General features: G+C 37.0%; 1 long non-coding RNA gene across 1 annotated transcript; it reads right to left on the bottom strand.

Moving 5' to 3' along the window:
• Window positions 1-2,144: 2,144 nt before the first annotated feature.
• LOC116528909 lies at window positions 2,145-18,924 on the bottom strand. The gene is made up of 3 exons (XR_004259274.1): window positions 18,715-18,924; window positions 4,678-4,682; window positions 2,145-2,154 (listed from the first exon to the last, which is right to left on the bottom strand). It is a non-coding gene; the product is annotated as an uncharacterized LOC116528909 (long non-coding RNA).
• Between the last annotated feature and the right edge of the window lie 238 nt (window positions 18,925-19,162).

The following is a 19,162-nucleotide window of genomic DNA, read 5'->3' as shown; positions in this document are numbered from 1 at the left end:
AAGAATCAAGTCATAAGTGTCATTTGCAGATGAATGGACCAAGAAAGTTTAGATATGCTTTTGGATACACTGGATGTGCAGAGTGCTAACATATTGTTCCTTCTACTAAATTTCAGCAAAATCAGAACAGATAATATGACTTAGCTGCATTTCAACTTGGTCACCTTTTCTACTGCTTTGACATCACTGCCTGGAGAAAAATGGTCTAGGAAGAAGCTGAAGCCTTCTCTTGGGTCCCCGTGTAATTTGGCTGAGACTTGTAGCAATCAGAGAAGCCCAACACTGAACCTTCTTATACTTTCAAACTTATGTTTCACTATGTTCTCCTTTATTCCCCTGATGGCTTCCCTGTCTGTCTCTATTATCATATTTTGATATTTACTAATTTATCAAACTTTTTAATGAAATTCTTTAGGCTTCATTAACCAGTGCTAATTGATGATGGATTTATATTTTGTAATTTCTATAGTATTTCTTATTCATTCATTTTTAGTTTTGATTAATCTCAGTTTTCAGGTTTAGTTTTGTTTTCTATCGTTTGCTAAGTTGAAAACTCCATTCATTTATTTAAAACACTTATATTTACAGTAGATACATTTAAAGCTCTGAACCCCTTGTATTGCTTTATGTACATTTACATATGTCATGTTTTTGTTGCCATTCAATTCAAATTATTATCAATGTTTTAGTTTGATTTTTCCATATTCCCCTCAATTGTATAGAAATATGTTTTCTAAATTACAGTATGTTGCTTATTTGTATCTTCTAATTTCATTGAACCGTGGTTAATAATTATGGTCTTAATATAAAATGTGAGGAATTTGCTGTGATTTCTCATGTAGTTTAATGCATAGTTATTTTGATAGTAGCTCAGTGTATGTAGTCATTGTTTTTAAAATGTACATATACATGTCTGTCATTTAGAAAAAGATCACTAGTTGTGTTATTCAATTGTTCCTTATGGTTACTTATTTTCTGTCTATGGAACATTCCATTTCTGGCATAATACATTAAAAATTCCTAAACATTGCTAGGCATTTGCCAATTCTCCTGATAGAACTTCACTTTTGTGTTCCTTCTTTTACCCTTTAAACAAAACTATTTTTAAAAAATTTTCCAGACTCATGATCCAGTCTTTTTGACATCAAAAATTGGGCTTCGTCCCCTAAGATCCCAAGACAAGGGCTCTTAGTAAGGGTGAGAGTGAAATTCCTGTTGCTAAATGATACAACGTTCAACTCCCAGGCTTTATCTTTGACAAAGGTAGGCATACCTTTCCCCTGAAAAAATATATTTTTTGGACTTCCTTAGCCAAAACCTCACCTCACTAACTTTCCTTCTAATTAACTGACCATTCTTCCAAGTCAGCTTTAAGAACTATTCCTTTGTTCTCTGAATTCCTGCTCTTTCAGCAGCTCAAGCTCCAATCCTTGGCCTCTTTTTTATTTAAATTAAGTCCCATGATCCTTTAGTTAGACTCAGAGCTCTATGAATTATAAATCTGTGGGTCTAGAATGTTTTGGGTATAAATAAATCTTCAGGAAATATTATTTGTCTGCCCATTGAAAACTCATCTAATATTTCCACCTGTTGCACTAGTGGCATAGCCAGAAAATTCAGAAAATTTTCCTGGAATGATGAAAACAAGGATTCTCTGTGTCAAATATATACTAGGCAAAGCCTTTGCCCTTTTGATAAAAATAGATCAAATTCACTGTAAGCACATAAAGATATATAATACAAAAGAATGTCATGAAGAAATTACTCAGTATAGCCATCTTTAACATTATATACTTATCTTGTAGGTATCTTTTCCTGCATAGAGTGTGAGGAAAAGTCATGGCCCTTTCCCTTTCTGCATGAGAATCTGGCTTTTGAGTAACATCCTTCTGAGCTGATAACATGAGAGATGTTAATTATGATACTAGGAAACACTACCTAGTAGAAGGACTCAGAGAAATTACAAGTAAACCAAAAGTATCTGATGGTAAGCCTATAGCTTCCTTAAGTGTGGTAATCCATAATTGGGCTTAATTTTTGAGGAAACATTAGAACCAATTCCTGTGGGATTGTCATAAAAAGACGGACTCCTGTGGAGCCTGAGGATAATATACTGGGGCATACCTTGCATTCACGTAATGTGGAGTTGGTTTTCTTGAACCTCAGCTTGTTCTTACATGGCTGTTTTAAATGATACATGCAGAGCTTCTATGGCTCCCAGTAAGAGGACTTCTGACACTGCACTGCTGGAAGTTATCCTGCAGCTTTCTTTGCAGACTGGTGCCAAGGGAAGGCTACGAGGATCTTGTGTGTCTGGATCTTTTGTAAATCTAAAGAAAATTACTGTTGCAGATGTTATACTTCTAGAAAGGAGCAGACACAATTTCATTTAATATATCTTTGAATTGAATACATAAGAATGCAGTACAGTGAAACTCAAGCAATGGTAAACGTTAAATACTTCTTTAACATCAATGTGTTCTTATCTAAAATGATTCCGCTACATTTGTAAAAACATGAAAATAGATTTAGAATAACTATGTATATATGTATACTTAAATTTACTGACTCTCTGCTCTGAAAGATGAGAAAATTATTCCTCTTACACTATTTTCAGTCTCCCATCCTCCAAATTTTAAATTTTGTAATATATCATTAATGATAATACTATCTATTCTAGAGCTATAATTCCAGTGTTGTTTTAATTATATATTATATATAAAAATAATTATCACTTATCACCAATATTTTTACCACTTTTTGTGTATTTATTTTGATTCATCTGATTACCAGATTCTAATTCAAAACCATTTATTCTAACTTCTGTAAGGTGCTAATCCCTTGAGTTCTTTTTTTATTTTTTTATTGCACTTTAGGTTTTGGGGTACATGTGAAGAACATGCAAGATTGTTACATAGGTACACACGTGGCAGTGTGATTTGCTGCCTTCCTCCCCTTCACCTATATCGGAATATCCTTGAGTTCTTATAAAATGCTTGCAAATGCTAATTCCTTGAATTCTAGAGGGTTTGCTTACATCCCCTTGTAGGAGGGGTGGCCCAAAAGGCTGCAAACTCCCAACTCATAGTCTCTTATTCTCTTATCCCTACACTGTGGTGACTCCATGTTTTTCAAAGCCTCCAGCTGTCATCTTTTCCTCGTCTTTCCATTTATTATACATATCAAACAAACCTAGGCTTCTTATCTAATTTAAATAATGCATGATCATGTATTTCAGCACATTTAATAAAACATATCTTTATTCTCAAACATATCAGTTGTGTCTCAGGGACAGAAACCAGAAACAGAAGCATTTCTAATGGAAAGTTCATAAGATGAGGCTCTATATTTTTTCCAAAGGAGACAAAGTAAACTGTCGGGTCAAGTAGGGCCCCAAATGTGCAAACACACCCTGTCACAGCCTCAGTGTGTGAAGCAGGGTCATACCTCAGTTGGGCATGTGGGCCAAAAGGCATTTTGCAACTGTAAAGAAAGAAAAAATAAACCATGATAAAATGATTCCCCATTTGGGGAAAAAAATATGCTCAAGAAAACTGTCAATGGGTTCACTGAGCTACTGAGTGACAAGTAAGAACCTTGACTATGGCAATGACCTGAGGATGGCCTCATGAATCTGCCTGCTACACCTGTTACAGACATTGGAACTAGAGGGCACAGTGCCAGGAATTAGAACACAGAAATATTGGTGCTTACTCACTTTACATCTTCACTTTCTTTCTTTATGTATTTTACAATATATATTACTGCTTAATATAATGTATGAATATATAATGAATGCATGATTATACACAACTGTATTTCATGTTAATATAATACACAAATGTAATAATTCACTGCCTCCCAAATATACAAGAATTATAATTTAGAACAAATGAGTCCTGGTATGTGGATTTGGGTAAATCATAATGGAAAACCTTGAGAGAGAGTATTCCTCACTAAAGACAAATTCTTTGGTTGGTGGGTCCTCTGAAAGCCTGTGGCTAACCTAAGGCACAGGTGCTTACAGCTGGAGGTCAGGGCAGCACATACAACCTGGTTGAGTGCCAAGGAGAGGTCATGGGTTTACGCAGTATCGACCACACCTGAGCTTAACCTTGGCTTCATCACATGCCGGCTTTACATATTTGAGTAATTTATTGAAGTCACTTTCTACTTCTGAGGAGCAGGGTAATAAATCCATTTCAGAATACTTAAACGATATAGGTAAATCAGCTGGCATCTGGTGATTATGCCAACATTCTCAGACCTAAGTAATCTGACTCTCAGCCTTTTTACCGCAGAAAACCTCTGACTAATTCACCATTAAATCTTCGAATGCCTTTTCATACATGTTTCAGTCTCATGGCATCTCAGAAGCTCCCCTTATTTTTTGGCAAAAGTCTCACTTCAAATTTCACTGACACTATTGAAGCTAACTGATGAGGGCTTCCTCTCATTTAAGTCTCTAACCTCAAAATGCATTTTCAACTATCCTCCTTTGATTCCTTTTTTACATTTTTATTTATTTTATCATAATTTTGAAAGACAAGGTCTTGATCTGTTGCCCAGGCTGGAGTGTAGTGATAAGATAGTAGCTCTCTGTACTTCGATCTCCCAGGCAAAAGCAATTCTCCCATCTCAGCCTCCTGAGTAGCTAGGACTACCAGTGAGTGCCACCATGTCTAGTTAATTTGTTTGATTGTTAGTAGAGATAAGCTCTCCCTACGTTTCCCAGGCTGTTTTCGAATTCCTGAACTCAAGTGATCTTCCTGCCTCAGCCTTCTAAAATGTTGCGATTACAGATATGAACAACCACACCTGGCCCAACATATTTTTAATAATGTTTTCTTGACAAGAGTAAATACTTAAAAGTGTTCTTGGCTTTCCTTGAACCTCTTAGACCTTGGTTCCTTTATTTTCTTCATCATACATTCAGTCTCCCCCTATTTATTGATTATATCTCGCTGTTTTATAAACATACTTGGGTCTCCAGAATTCTATAAAGTATTTCCCTGAAACCTTCTACCTAAAATTATTGCCCTAAGTCACCATTTTCTTTTAACCTCTAATTCTTAAAAGTATAAAACTAATAGTCTTCACTTTCTCAAGTTCTCCTTAGGCCACTTCTTGTCATTTATGACAATTTATAGAGTATTCCATGTAAACTGCAGCCCATGAGTGACTAGACACTTCTCACTCATCCTCATCTTTGTGCCCATCCATTCTCCTTGAGGACTCTGTAATATCTCATTCTACCGAATATTTGAAATTCATTGTTGCCTTCCACGATCCTCCTCTATATTGATCCTTGTTTCACCCAGATTCATTATTTACAGTTATCTTTTTGTTTTTTCCATTAAATCAAGGCATTATCCAAAACGTATCCTATTTCTAGTGGTACTCAATTCTGTCGTTTAAATGACCATCCTGATTTGCACCTGCCAATTCTTTCATGGAAAGATTACGATATTTTCAACAACTCCTCAGAGTAAGTGAACATGAATTCTTTCCTCCTAAGCCAGCAATCCCTCTTGATACTCAAGTTTCCTTCATAACGTTTTCGTTGTTCCCTTCATTTAGGCTCAAAATATTAGTGGTAGTTACAGACCTTCCAGTTTCTTTTATCTGTATGTAAAGAGAATAACCAATTTTATCATTTCTCCTACCATTTCAATGCAAAACTTGTTGTTTCACACATACAGTATCCCAGTGACCTAAAATTAATTATACAAGTGAAAACTAATGAAATCCTGAAGCTCTTCCAACGCTGCCTCTGGTCAAAATGTCTACAGCTTATTGAAATGAACTTCACTTCTTTATGTTCATGAAGAGTATAGACAAGATGTTGAAAAACGCAAATCTTTGATAGGGTGGGGGAAACAGGGTAAAGATTGCAATGTGCCTGAGGTAGCATGCGTGTTCCCTGTGAAGAAAGCAGCTGCCGCTCTGATCCATCATGCTGTTGCCATGTGGTTATTAATCTACAGTCTTTAACGTATCAAAAGAATCAAGAAATTCAATCTTTGGGAGTGTGATAAATCTTCTGATTGGATAAAGTTGGTTATTATTATTTTTTAAAACTATATGTGAGCCAAACAAAATGTTTTCTGGTTACCTATGGCCCATGGTCAGCTCCGTTCTGTCTCTGCTCCAAATCTTTTTCCCTGGTATTTTTATATAGCAGGTGTTAGAGGAGGTAGATAGCAGATTTGAGGAGGGCAGGACAGAGCCCCAGAGAATGTCAAGTAACTGTCAGGTGCCTATCAGAAGATTGTCAGGCAGCTGGTGACAGGGAGGGGAAAATTTCCAAACAAATAGGAGATATCTTGAGCTTGTGAGCAACAACATCCCAATATCAACATAAAATACTGAGGTTTGACCTCCCTCTGCAGACATGTCCAGGCACACACGGTAAGGGCCAAAATGGCCGAGTTTGACTGGTATATGACCTCCCTCTGGGGGCGCTAGACCAGTAAGGGAAAATTGCCATAAGACAACACACACATAAGTTCCATCACCAAATGGCATATATGGTCCCACCTAGACATTGGCAAGTCACTGCACATGCAGCAAAGGGAAGAGTCTCGGGAAAAAAAAAAGAAAGAAAGAAATAGTAAATCTATAAGGACCCTGAGCCAAAGGTTGGGCAGGGCACTCAATCTTTAGAGTTGCCTACTTGATTCCTTCCAAGTGTACTTTCCTTTGCTTCAATAAACTCTCATTTCTGTCTTAAATCTACTTCAGTCCCCTGGCCAAATTCTTTCTCACAAGAAGATAAGGATCAAGAACTATGGAGCCCACGTGGACTCACCACCAATAACACATGGACCCAAAGAGATTAGCTCAGTATTTGTACAATCTGCATTATTTGTTTTCACTTTATGCATGTAAAATTTAGGGCTATTTTTCTCCAACTCTAATCTCTTCAACTGTCTTGTTTGTATCGAAGCACTACTTGAAATAAATGTCGCTTTATTATTTCATGTTATCTCTACCTCCTATGAACCAATTTTCTATTTCTTTCTATATGAGGTAGAATAAAAATTATTAAGGACAAAATGAAAATGTTTGTTAAATACTTTTACCAAATAGCCAGTCTTTAAAGCCTCTGACCATGGTTCTCAATGAAGGTGGCCCTATTCCCCAGGGAACATTATAGAAATCGGTGGAGATGATTTTGTCTACCATAATAATTTTGGTCCATGGAGTTTGTTGTCATTTATTGGTGTAGTCACCGGATGCTAGACCTTCTGTAATACATATTACAGTTCTGTACATAAAACTTTTCATGTGTCCCTCACCTATTTCTAATGTCCTATTAGACATTTATGTAGGTAGAAACTCTGTTTAAAATCATCTAAGCCTAGAATCAAACACTGTTTCACAGATAAACCAGAGTATTTTTACATGATTTTAATAAATGTGTTGCTTTTCAGGAATGAAAAAAGTTTATAAATTAAGGGGAAATTTGCCGGGCGCGGTGGCTCAAGCCTGCAATCCCAGCACTTTGGGAGGCCGAGGCGGGTGGATCACGAGGTCAAGAGATCGAGACCATCCTGGTCAACATGGTGAAACCCTGTCTCCACTAAAAATACAAAAAATTAGCTGGGCATGGTGGTGCGTGCCTGTAATCCCAGCTACTCAGGAGGCTGAGGCAGGAGAATTGCCTGAACCCGGGAGGCGGAGGTTGCGGTGAGCCGAGATCGCGCTCCAGCCTGGGTAACAAGACCGAAACTCTGTCTCAAAAAAAAAAAAAAAAAAAATTAAAGGGAAATTTTACTTTGCTTTGTTTAGTTGGTATGAAGCCCTTTCATGACCTTAGACACTCACATCATCAATGGAAAAGCTGCTTGTAGTATTTTAGTGGCCATTAAAATAGATATGATAATTCTGCATTTTTAGCTGTCATATTCACCTTGATTCTACATAAAGATGTAAACATCAAATTAGTTTACTGTGCTCTACTGCAGTCATGCCTGATCATATTTATATCAAAATCCATTTTATTTCATTTTGAATTCTTTATTCTTGTCCCTTTTTTATATCACAAGTCATTATGGATTTCAGTTTTAAAATTTCTACAAATGTGAGTTTTATTAGCTATAAAAAATATTTCTGGATACTAAAGGAGTGATTACAAAATGAATTTATTTATTTATTTATTTCTGTAATGGAGTCTCGCTCTGTCATCCAGGCTGGGGTGCAGTGGCATGATCTTGGCTCACTGCAACCACCTCCTCTCAGGTTCAAGTGATTTTCCTGTCTCAGCCTTCCGATTAGCTGGGATTATAGGCATCTGCCACCATGCCCAGCTAATTTTTGTATTTTTAGTAGAGACAGGGTTTCACCATGTTGGCCAGGCTGATCTCAAACTCCTGATCTCAAATGATCCGCTAACCTTGACCTCTCAAAGTGCTGGAATTACAGGCTTGAGCCACCACACCCAGTCAGATTTTGTTATTTAAAAAGAGCATAGCCTGGACTGATGGGGTTGAAAAGCACTTTTCTATGGTACACGTTCTCCTGAGTGGGCTTGGGCTCCCTCAGGGTAACCCTGTGATGGTGAAGACATCAACCATGCTGAGAAAATTAGACCTGCCATTTAAAATGGAGTGACATTCCAGGTGAGAAATGAAGAAAAATAGAGAAAGTTAGTTTTCCTGCACCCTTGTACTTTGCGAAATAAGGCTGGGTTAAAAGTCTATTGGATATCTCCAATGGAACCTAGGATTTATTTTTGGCTTAGCAATTAAGTATCTTGTGTTTTTGCAATTTTTACTATACTTGTCTTCACCAAATTGCATCATTTTTGTTATTCTCTTAACATACACATTGTTACTCACCTGTAATATACCCATTGCCTAGCACATGATAAATAATATCCTTTTAGTTGCCAGCAACAGAAACAAACTCTAACATAACAAAAACTGTGGTTATAAGCTTTACTGGATGGATATTGGTGAGGTTTATAGAATTTAAAGAAGAGCAAAAATGCTGATGTTCAAGGAAACTAGAAACCAGAATAGCACCAACTACTTTCTATGTCTGTGTTTTAGGGGAGAGTGAATGTAATAGTTCTAATTGGGGTCATGTTCTCTGTCTTGGAAGCAATCAGTTGTGACCAAAGTAAAAGAAAAGTAGCACTGTTAGAGTATTTGGCAATATCGTTGGGAGGTGAATATGTGTCTATTATAAGCACTCAATAACTATTTCTTCAATTGATGAGTAAATAAAAGAGAAGATTACAGGTAAAAAAAAAAAAAAAAAAAGCATTTCCAGCCAGGTGCAGTAGCTGTCCCCTGTAATCCCAGCACTCTGGGGGGCCGAGGTGGGCAGATCACCTGAGGTCGGATGTTTGAGACCAGCCTGACCAACATGTGAAACCTCGTCTCTACAAAAAATACAAAATGAGCTGGATGTGGTCGTGCATGCTTGTAATACTAGCTACTCTGGAGGCAGATGCAGTAGAATAGCTTGAACCCAGGAGGCAGAAGTTGTGGTGAGCCGAGATCACACCATTGCACTCCAGCCTGGGCAACAAGAGCGAAACTCCATCTCAAAAGAAAAAAAATTTCCATGAGCTGATATTTAGTAGTATATTCTCTACTCCAGCTTATGTAAATGAAATTTGTAATGGTAATACAAGTAAAATCATTCAATTATACTTCTTAGAAATTGTACCTTCACATTAAAACACATCTACCATGACTGAAAAGTAGAAAGAAAATATTATGAATACATAACAGGAAGTATTTTTCAGAACTTGGATGTTTCCTTTTAAATTAATAAATGAAAATATTTCGTAAGTGCATATTATTTTTCTTCAAATACTAGGTTGTACTGACACGTTATTATGATGAACACTTCTCAAAAGCTCTACTAGGAAATGAGTTGGTTCATACTTCAGCTGGTACAGTGACCAATGGCATATTCTTATACCATTGCCCCATTACTTCCTTATTTAAACAAGTCCTCAAAACCTGACATGAAATACAATTCATTCTAGTAGGATATTTCTATTGGTTGAAATATATGTTTTCATCAGACTAAATGTAATTCTTATTGGGTTATGTGATATTGTTATTTTAAATTGTAAATTTAAATTGTAATTGTAATTTTTAATTATAATTAAGCAAAAGGTACTTAAAACTTGAAGTATTTAACAGATTTAACATTTATATTAAAATGGAAATGCGTAAATTATGATAACTTTTAATTTTGAACTGATACTCAAATTTAAATCCACACAGTTAAATTTTTAACATAAAACTATGCTCCATTGAATAAAATGCACAATAAAAAGTTTTCACAAGGTAAAATAATTATAGAACACATTATTTATAACCAGTGTAAAAGTAAACCTTGTGAAGAATTGTGAAGAGTCTGAGATTTCACCCTATTTAAACATTAACAGTTTAGCCTGCCACATGTTCATGAATATGTAGCAGCCATAAGACTCCTGAGTCAGAGAAAAAGCATAGTTTATTACTCACAGCAATAACAGTAGCCAAGAATCCTCATTTTTTGCTTCAGTTCTGTGAGTCCCAGTTCCCATGGGATGCTGCAAAGAGGCTCAAGTGGCACATCCCCAGCAATGGGTTGTGTGAAAGTAAAAGAGCCCTGAACTTAAGGAACTTAAATGTTTTATTACACACGGTAGGCATGCCTAGACTTTGCTCTAGGGGAGCGCTCTGTCTTCCAAGGCTGTTCATTGTAGAAGCAACTCTAATACCCTCTGGAACCAAGGGTAACTGGTGCCTCTGCTCTTAAGACATGCAGAAACAAGAAAGAACTATAAAGAAGTATTTTCCTACAACTCACTGAAAAGCTTCCCCAGACTTTTTATAGGAGTCTTAGCAAACGTAGAAAATTCACGTTATAATTTTCTCTTGTTAGTTGCCCTTTCTTCTCTTGAAAATGATACTATGCTGCTCAGTATCAACAGGCAGACTTACTGAGAGTCAAATTGCCAATTTTTCAAACACTAAGCTTTGCAGACTGCTAGGGGAAGTTAACATATCACCAGTATAATTTTTCATGACTTATAATGTAGTGACCTATTAGCAAATTCTAGTTTGCTCTGCTTTTTATTATATTATATATTACATTGCTCAGCTTACGTTATAATTATTTTCTCTCCTGCTTTCTTGAGATTTACTTTTTTGGATTAATGCCAAAAAATTCCACTTAATTTATCAATAGAGAAATATTTTCTCTATTGACCTGAATAACTTCAAGCTCCTTCTACCCCACCAGAGACTATTAGTTTGTATTATAAATCTTCACAAATGATGTTATCCAACTAATAATGATGAAGTTCATATGTGCATTTGTTTATTTAGCCTTAACAATTATTTTAAAATATTAATTTTGGAAATTTACGTTGGCTAATTCTTAGTCCTTTTTCTACCTCTGGTTGTAAAAGTAGATTTTTGATAGATTAGATTACTCATCTATCTAATGTGGCAGCCATTTATCAGGTGGGTCTATTGAGAATTAGATATCTGACTAAAATAAATGAGCAGCTGGATTTTTAATTTTATGTAACTTTCATTAATGAAAATGTAAATGTAAAAACTACTGCTAAATTCAATTATTTGAAAACTTTTAAGTATGATGGAATAACTGGGGAAAATGAATCCACTTTTCCAACAGTAAATTTAATGAACTCTAAATACAGATCAAATATTTCAATGAAGATTGAGCATCTGTAATGAGATGCACTGTAAGAGTACAATGCAGAGCAGGCTTTGAAGAAAATGCTTTAACATGACATCTAGAGCTTGCAACGTACCAGACAGAGCTAGAAAAAATTTGGTTGTATGTATTCCTCATACACTCTTTATTCCCATCTTCTCTAATAAGATCTCTTTGTGACTATATTCATTTATCAGGAATCTGGTTACATAGACTAAATGATTTTACTAAAGTAATTATAAGTATCTTTCAATTTTATTCAATTTATCTTTATATACCCTGGAAATCATTTCAGTATAAATGATTCAAAATCTAAGTGGTTTAAGTTAATCCAATTTGACTAATCTGTGTTTTACCCAATCAGGCTTCTTGTTATGCCTCACATTGGGAGCCTTTCTTAGTGATTTTTAAATCTGTTTCTACACGGAAGCATCAAAATTATTTCTGTATGGAAACCGGTAACAGTATTAAACCACGGGATAGTGCTACGTCCATAGCATTTCGGTGGCTGGTTTAACTTAATCCACTGATTCTATTTTCAAAATATCAAAACCAGAGCATCATTTGAAAGTATTTTTTTCTATTCGGTTAAAATTCTGCATTCTCTACCCAATGAAATAGTGTATCAAATTGATTGGTAAGTGTGCCAACACAAATGCAGCTGTTTAGAATGGAAATGTTTGCTGTATATAAACTCCAAACTGAATTCTATGGTATGTTGAAGATTAAGTCCACCGAGGGAGAAAAGCCTGGGGCCCAAGTTAAGGGACCAAAGATCCCATTTCCCTTTCTCCCCAGGATGTGTCCCTCCTTCTTCTCTTGGGCCTTCATTTCTTTACTCACTGTAGTGCCAAGAGAAGCATCTGACCAGAATATAGAATTCAAAAACTGTAGATCAGGGGGTGAGATGTTTGTGATTATCCTGATTTGTGTGTTTGTGTGTTGTGCAAATGTATGAAGACAGAAGCATTAGCAAAAAGAAAAACAGATAAAAGCACCTAAAGCTCATCCATGAATGTAGCTTTGTTTTTTCTGTCCTATGCTCTGCTTTGACTTCCATAAGTTCTGAAGTTAATTTTAAGCTCCTTCTCTATTACTACTATTGTTTATGTCCCAGTTAATTTTAACTACACTTTTTGTCTCTGCTTTCCACTCTGGCTAATTTTATTTAGCTTTTGGCTTGCCAAATGATATGATTTATCCATCTATTTTTTCTATATGACAGGCCGAATTTGAAATTATTTTATTCTTGAACATCTTTCATGAGCATTAAACCCACTGCTATATTTATGTGCAGAAATCTGATCATTACTCACTTGTAAGGGGAAATAATAAAACCTTGCTATCTGCACTAATTAGTTTAAGTTGTCATAATAGAAGAGCTAAATTCAGATAGGCTTCAGATATTACATTTGAAATATCTTAGCCTTTGTGGAGAATGCCAAGTTTTAAAATCTTAAATGTTTTCTTTAATAAATTGTGGATATTTGATGGCTTAGGAAGTATTTTCTCTTTCTTCTGTTTAATATACTAGAATTCTATTCTTCCTGATATAGCTTTAAATATAATTAAATAGGAAATAAACAGTGAGCTGTCTTTAATTATCATTAATTCTATGAAAGCTTTAAAATATTACAAAGTTATTAAGACACTGTTTCCCTTTATTTGTTCAAAGGCTAATTCTAATAGGCAGTAAAAGTTGTGATGGAATATTGATTCTTCAAGCCAAAATAAAACTTTGCATGCATTTCTATTTAAATTTGGTGATTAAAATACAGACAATGAAATTATACAAGGTTATAGTGGTTTTTCAATGTAAAAATATTAACCAATTGAAAGGGAAAAAAGATATTTATTATACCTCCTCTGAGCTAGAAGGTGCTCTTGTATGTGCTTGAAATTTTATCCAGTAAAGCTAGTTATTAGAGGCCTGGGGGCTGAACTAATTCTCTACTCAGTCTCAAACTTTAAAAGTTTAAGAGTTTTGCACATTTTTAACCTAATCTTGGAAGTAATTATATAATCCTTACATTATCATCTTCATATTGAGAATCTTCATAATGAGAATTAGAAACCAGCTTCCATTTGCAAGATGATGCAATAAAAAAATTTTCAGATCCCTTAGTCTCTTAAAAGTATGCTCTAAAATGTAAGTAAAATGGGAATAATACATAAATTCTGTCTTCATGGGGAATATATATTTACTGCAACCCACAATAGAGGCAGAGAGCAGCAGAAGCATGGTAAGTAATGTGGCAGGCGGTTTGGGGAGAAATCCAGGTCTAAAAGCCTAAAAAGAAGCCACCAAGGACAAGCAAGCCCCTGGTCCTCTAGAGGAGATAGCAAGACTAGGATGAAAGCAGGCTGGGGTGAAGAGGGATTTGCTTAAAGTAAAGCACTGGGCCCGGTGGGTCCTCATGAGTATCCTGGTCAGGCAGGTGTTTCCACTTCCACAGACACCTGGAAAGTCCTTCGTGAAGAAATGGAAAGCATCGGCTCTATTAGAAGCAAAGATAGCATGTAGAGTTATGTAAGCCCTACAAGCTGAAGAGTAAAATTGCCTACGCCCTCTCTGTTGTGTGGCAGGTTTCACGCCCTTGCAGACATTTGGAAGAGTTTTATCTGAAGATGTTGAAGGAATCCCCAATGAATTAATCACTGTCAGCACAGTAACCACACAGTTCTTAGGAAGGAAGAAAGCAACAGGGAACTGATGGATTTTTTCCCCTTAATTATAATTACAGTACATTGATTTTTAATACGTTTTCCCTTCTTAAAAATTTGTCAGTGATATGGTTTGGCTCTATGTCCCCCCCCAAATCCTATCATGACTTATACCCCCATAATCCCTATGTATCATTGGAGGGACCTAGCGGGAGGTAATTGAATCAAGGAGGTGTGTTTTTCCTGTGCTGTTCTCATGACAGTGAATAAGTCTAAAGAGATATGATGGTGTTATAAAGGGCATTTCTCCTTATGCCTCCATGTGACAAAGGACGTGTTTGCTTCCCCTTCTGCCATGATTGTAAGTTTCCTGCAGTCTTCCCAATCATGCTGAACTGTGAGTCAATTAAACCTCTTTCCTTTATAAATTACTCAGTCCCAAGTATGTCTTTATTAGCAGCATGAGATCAGACTAATACAGTCAGTACGCCACTCTGATACAAAAATAATAATATACATAAAAATAAAAATTTTAGAGGTTAAATAACATTTAAATGGACCCATGGCAAGAAGGGCTGAGAGACAGAATTTCTACTCAGCCCAGACATTCCAAAACTCATGCTTCTTCACAACACAATGTCCTTTCTATCTACATCAGACGTAAGGAATACATAGTAAAACTATTCAGTGTTTCTTAAGCAATATTAGATTGAGAATGTAATATTCAAAAATGGATTTGGCATTTAAAATACAATTTAGTTCACAAAGGTAATATATAATAGCCTAAACAGTTGACGTTTCAAGAAACTATTGTCAAAACATCACTGAGTCTTACAGCACAATAATCTCTAGCTTTCCTTACAATGGAGCTTGCTAGGAAATAGTTATCTGTTATACTATGAAATACTTTTAGCCAGCAATAAAACAAAAGCTAATAGGAACTTATAAAATCTGTTAAATACAACACTAGTGTTTTAAAAAATCTGTCTTATTCTCTGTGGTTCTTTTTACTTTGATGTCACCAAGTTGATATAGCAATAATTTATGCATCCAGAAACATTTAGTCATCACCTAAAATGTGCAGGATACAGGAGAAACTCATCAGTAGTGACAAAGGCACATGACATATACAGTAATCATAACTCAATGTGCAATAAAGGAGGCAGTTTACCCAACAGGCCCAGCAGAGATTGGGGAACTGGAAATTGCAAAGGTGAGAATATTAGAAGAAAAATTGGAAAGACAGATTAACACAAGATCACCAAGAAGTTGGAATGGAAAAAAGGCAATCAGGATATCTGTGTCATGACACTTAGGAATACGGGATCATGCTTTCATAGAGTTGCAAGTAATTTGTTTTGGGTGAAGTCTTCGTGTTTACTGGCAAAAAGCACTATCACAGAGGAAGGCAGGATCCTGATTGTGCACTCATAGGAAAAGGCAAGAAATTTATTCACTATTCTACAGGTAAAAAATTATTTGAGTGTTTCTAAAAATAAGAAAATAACTATTTTAAAGAAAATTATATATGGTCAACTTTTAAGAATAAATTAAGGCTGGCAAACTGCAGTGGTGACATCATAAAGAAATGTTTGGGTAGATATGAAGACTCGGGTCTTTTGTCCAACCGAATGTGACACAGAAACAACAGGATAAGGCTGAGAAGGAGGATGGCCATCAGGCATCCAGAAAGGCAATGGTGTGGGTCTTAGCAGTATTCTCTGATAAAGTAAATTTTGGATACTGAGTGAAGTTTTGGTCTACTGGGTATGTCTGCTGAATACGTTTATGAATTTACTTTAAGACATTCTGAAAGAATGTCTTAAGTTCAGAAATATCTATTGAATATATTCTATGTGCCAGAGATTTGTTACATAGATCAAAGGTCCCCAACCCCCAGGCCACAAACCGGTATTATAACTTAAATGTCTAATTTGAAGGGACAGAAATACAAACATTTTGTTGGTCACAGCAACTCAGGTAGACAGGTATGATGTGAACGGACAGATATCAGTCCACAGTACTGGTCTGTGGCCTGTTAGGAATGAGACCGCACAGCAGGAGGTGAGTGGTGGGCCAGCAAGCATTACTGCCTGAGCTCTGCCTTCTGTCATATCAGGAGCAGCATTAGATTCTCATAGGAGTATGAACCTTATGGTGAACTGTCCAGGCGAGGGATCTAGGTTGTATGCTTCTTATGAGAGAATTTAATGCCTGACGAATCTGAGGTGAAACAGTTCAGTTTTATCCTGAAATCATCCCTACTGGTCATTCACAGGAAAATTGTCTTCCATGAAATGGGTTCCTGGGACCAAAAAGGTTGGGAACACTGACATAAGATGGATATGTACCTCCATTTTAGATGGCTGTGAGATATCTCAATGAAGATGGGTAATAATTATATTCTGAACTCCAGTCTGAACAGAAGTATTACAATTTTGACTTTTATGCTACTCTATTAGTTCATTTTCATGATGTTGATAATGACATATGCATTACTTGGAAGGAAAACAGGTTTAATGGGACTTGCAGTTCCACATGGCTGGGGAGGCCTCAGAATTATGGTGGGAGGCGAAATGCAATTCTTACATGATGGCAGCAAGAGAATATGAGGAAAAGGCAAAAGCAGTAATCCCTGATAAACCCATCAGATCTCATGAGACTTATTCACTACTAGGAGAACAGTACGGGGGAAATTGCCTCCATGATTCAAATCATCTCCTTCCAGGTCCCTCCCACAACACATGGCAATTTGGGGAGTACAATTCAAGATGGGATTTTGGTGGGGACACATAGCCAAACCACACCATTCTACCCCTGGTCCCTCCAAATTCTCATGCCCTCACGTTTTAAAATGAATCATGCCTTCCCCACAGTCCCCCAAAGTCTTAACTCATTTTAGTATCAACCCAAAATTCACAATCCAAAGTCTCATCTGACACAAGGGAAGTCCCTTCCACTTATAAGCCTGTAAAATCAAAAGCAAGCTAGTTACTTCCTAGACATAATGGGGGTGCAGGTATTTGGTAAATACAGCTGTTTCAAATGGGAGGAATTGACCAAAACAAGGAGGTTACAGGGCCCATACAAGTCTAAAATCTAGCAGGGCAGTCAAATTTTAAAGCTCCAAAATGATCTCCTTTGATTCCAGGTCTTATATACAGGTCATGCTGATACAAGAGGTGGTTCCCATGGTCTTGGGCAGCTCCTCCCCTGTGGCTTTGTAGGGTACAGCCTCCCTCCCAGCTGCTTTCACAGAATGTTGTTGAGTATCTGCAGGTTTTCCAGGCACACAGTGTAAGCTGTTGGTAGATCTATCATTTTGGGGTCTGGAGGATGGTGGCCCTCTTCTCACAGCTCCACTAGGGAGTACCCCAGTAGGGACTCTGTGTGGGGACTCTGACACTGCCTTCTGCACTGCTTGAGCAGAGGTCCTCATGAGCGTCCTGCCTCTGCAGCAAACTCCTGCCTGGGTATCCAGGCATTTCCATACATCTTCTGAAATCCAGGCAGTGGTTACCAAACCTCAATTCTGGACTTCCATGTACTCACAGGCTCAATACCATGTGAAGCTGCCAAGGCTGGATACTTGTACCCTCTGAAGCCATGGCCTTAGTTCTATGTTGCCCACTTTCAACCATGGTTGTATGGCTGGGACACAGGGCACCAAGTCTCTAGGCTGCACACAGAATGTGGGCCTTGGGCCCTGCCCATAAAACCATTTTCTCCTAGGCCTCTGGGCCTGTGATGGGAGCAGCTGCCATGAAGTCCTCTGACCTGCCCTGGCGACATTTTCCTCATTGTCTTGGGGATTAACATTTGGCTCCTTATTACTTATGCAAATTTTTGCAGTGGATTTGAATTTCTCCTGAGAAAATAGGCTTTTCTTTTCTGCCATGTTGTCAGACTGCTTCCTTTATAAAACTGAATGTTCTTAACAGCACCCAATTCACCTCTTGAATGGTTTGCTGCTTAGAAGTTTCTCCTGCCAGATACCCTATATCATCTCTCTGAAGTTCGAAGTTCCGCAAATCTTCTAGGCCCAGGGTAAAATGCCTCCAGTCTCTTTGCTAAAACATAACAAGAGTCACCTTTGCTCCAGTTCCCAACAAGTTTCTCATCTCCATCTGAGACCACCTTTCTCATACCCATATCGCTATCAGGCTTTTGGTCAAAGCCATTCAACAAGTCTCTAGAGTTTGTTTTCTTATTTTCTTTTGAGTCCACTAAACTGTTCCAACTTCTGCCTGTTACCCAGTTCCAAAGTGATTTCCACTTTATTGGATATCTTTTCAGCAACACCCACTCTACTGGTACCAATTTACTGTTATAACAACAGTGCCATTTTCACACTACTGATAAAGACATACCCAAGACTGGGAAGAAAACGAGGTTGAATTGGACTTACAGGTCCTCGTGGTTGGGGAGGCTTCAGAATCATGGTAGGAGGTGAACGGCACTTCTTATATAGTGGCAGCAAGAGAAAATGAGGAAGATGCAAAAGCATAAACCCCTGATAAACCCATCAGATCTCATGAGACTTATTCACTACCAGGAGAACAGTATGGGGGAACCACCCCATGATTCAAATGATCTCCCACTGGTTCCCTCCCACAACATATGGGAATTATGGGATTACAATACAAGATGAGATTTGGGTGGGGACACAGCCAAACCATATCAGAAGTGAGACAAATCACCTCACAAAACTATACACTAATATTCCTAGCTGCATATTCATTATGGGTAAAAGTAGAAAAAAAAGGCAAACGTCCATTATTTTCATAAAATAGAATATTAT

Source organism: Sapajus apella, unplaced genomic scaffold, assembly GCF_009761245.1.
Source record: "Sapajus apella isolate SASKATOON/1434 unplaced genomic scaffold, GSC_monkey_1.0 scaffold60, whole genome shotgun sequence".
Classification (NCBI taxonomy): domain Eukaryota; kingdom Metazoa; phylum Chordata; class Mammalia; order Primates; family Cebidae; genus Sapajus; species Sapajus apella.
The sequence above is the reverse complement of the archived record's forward strand: the minus strand, read 5'-3'. Positions and strand labels throughout refer to the sequence as shown.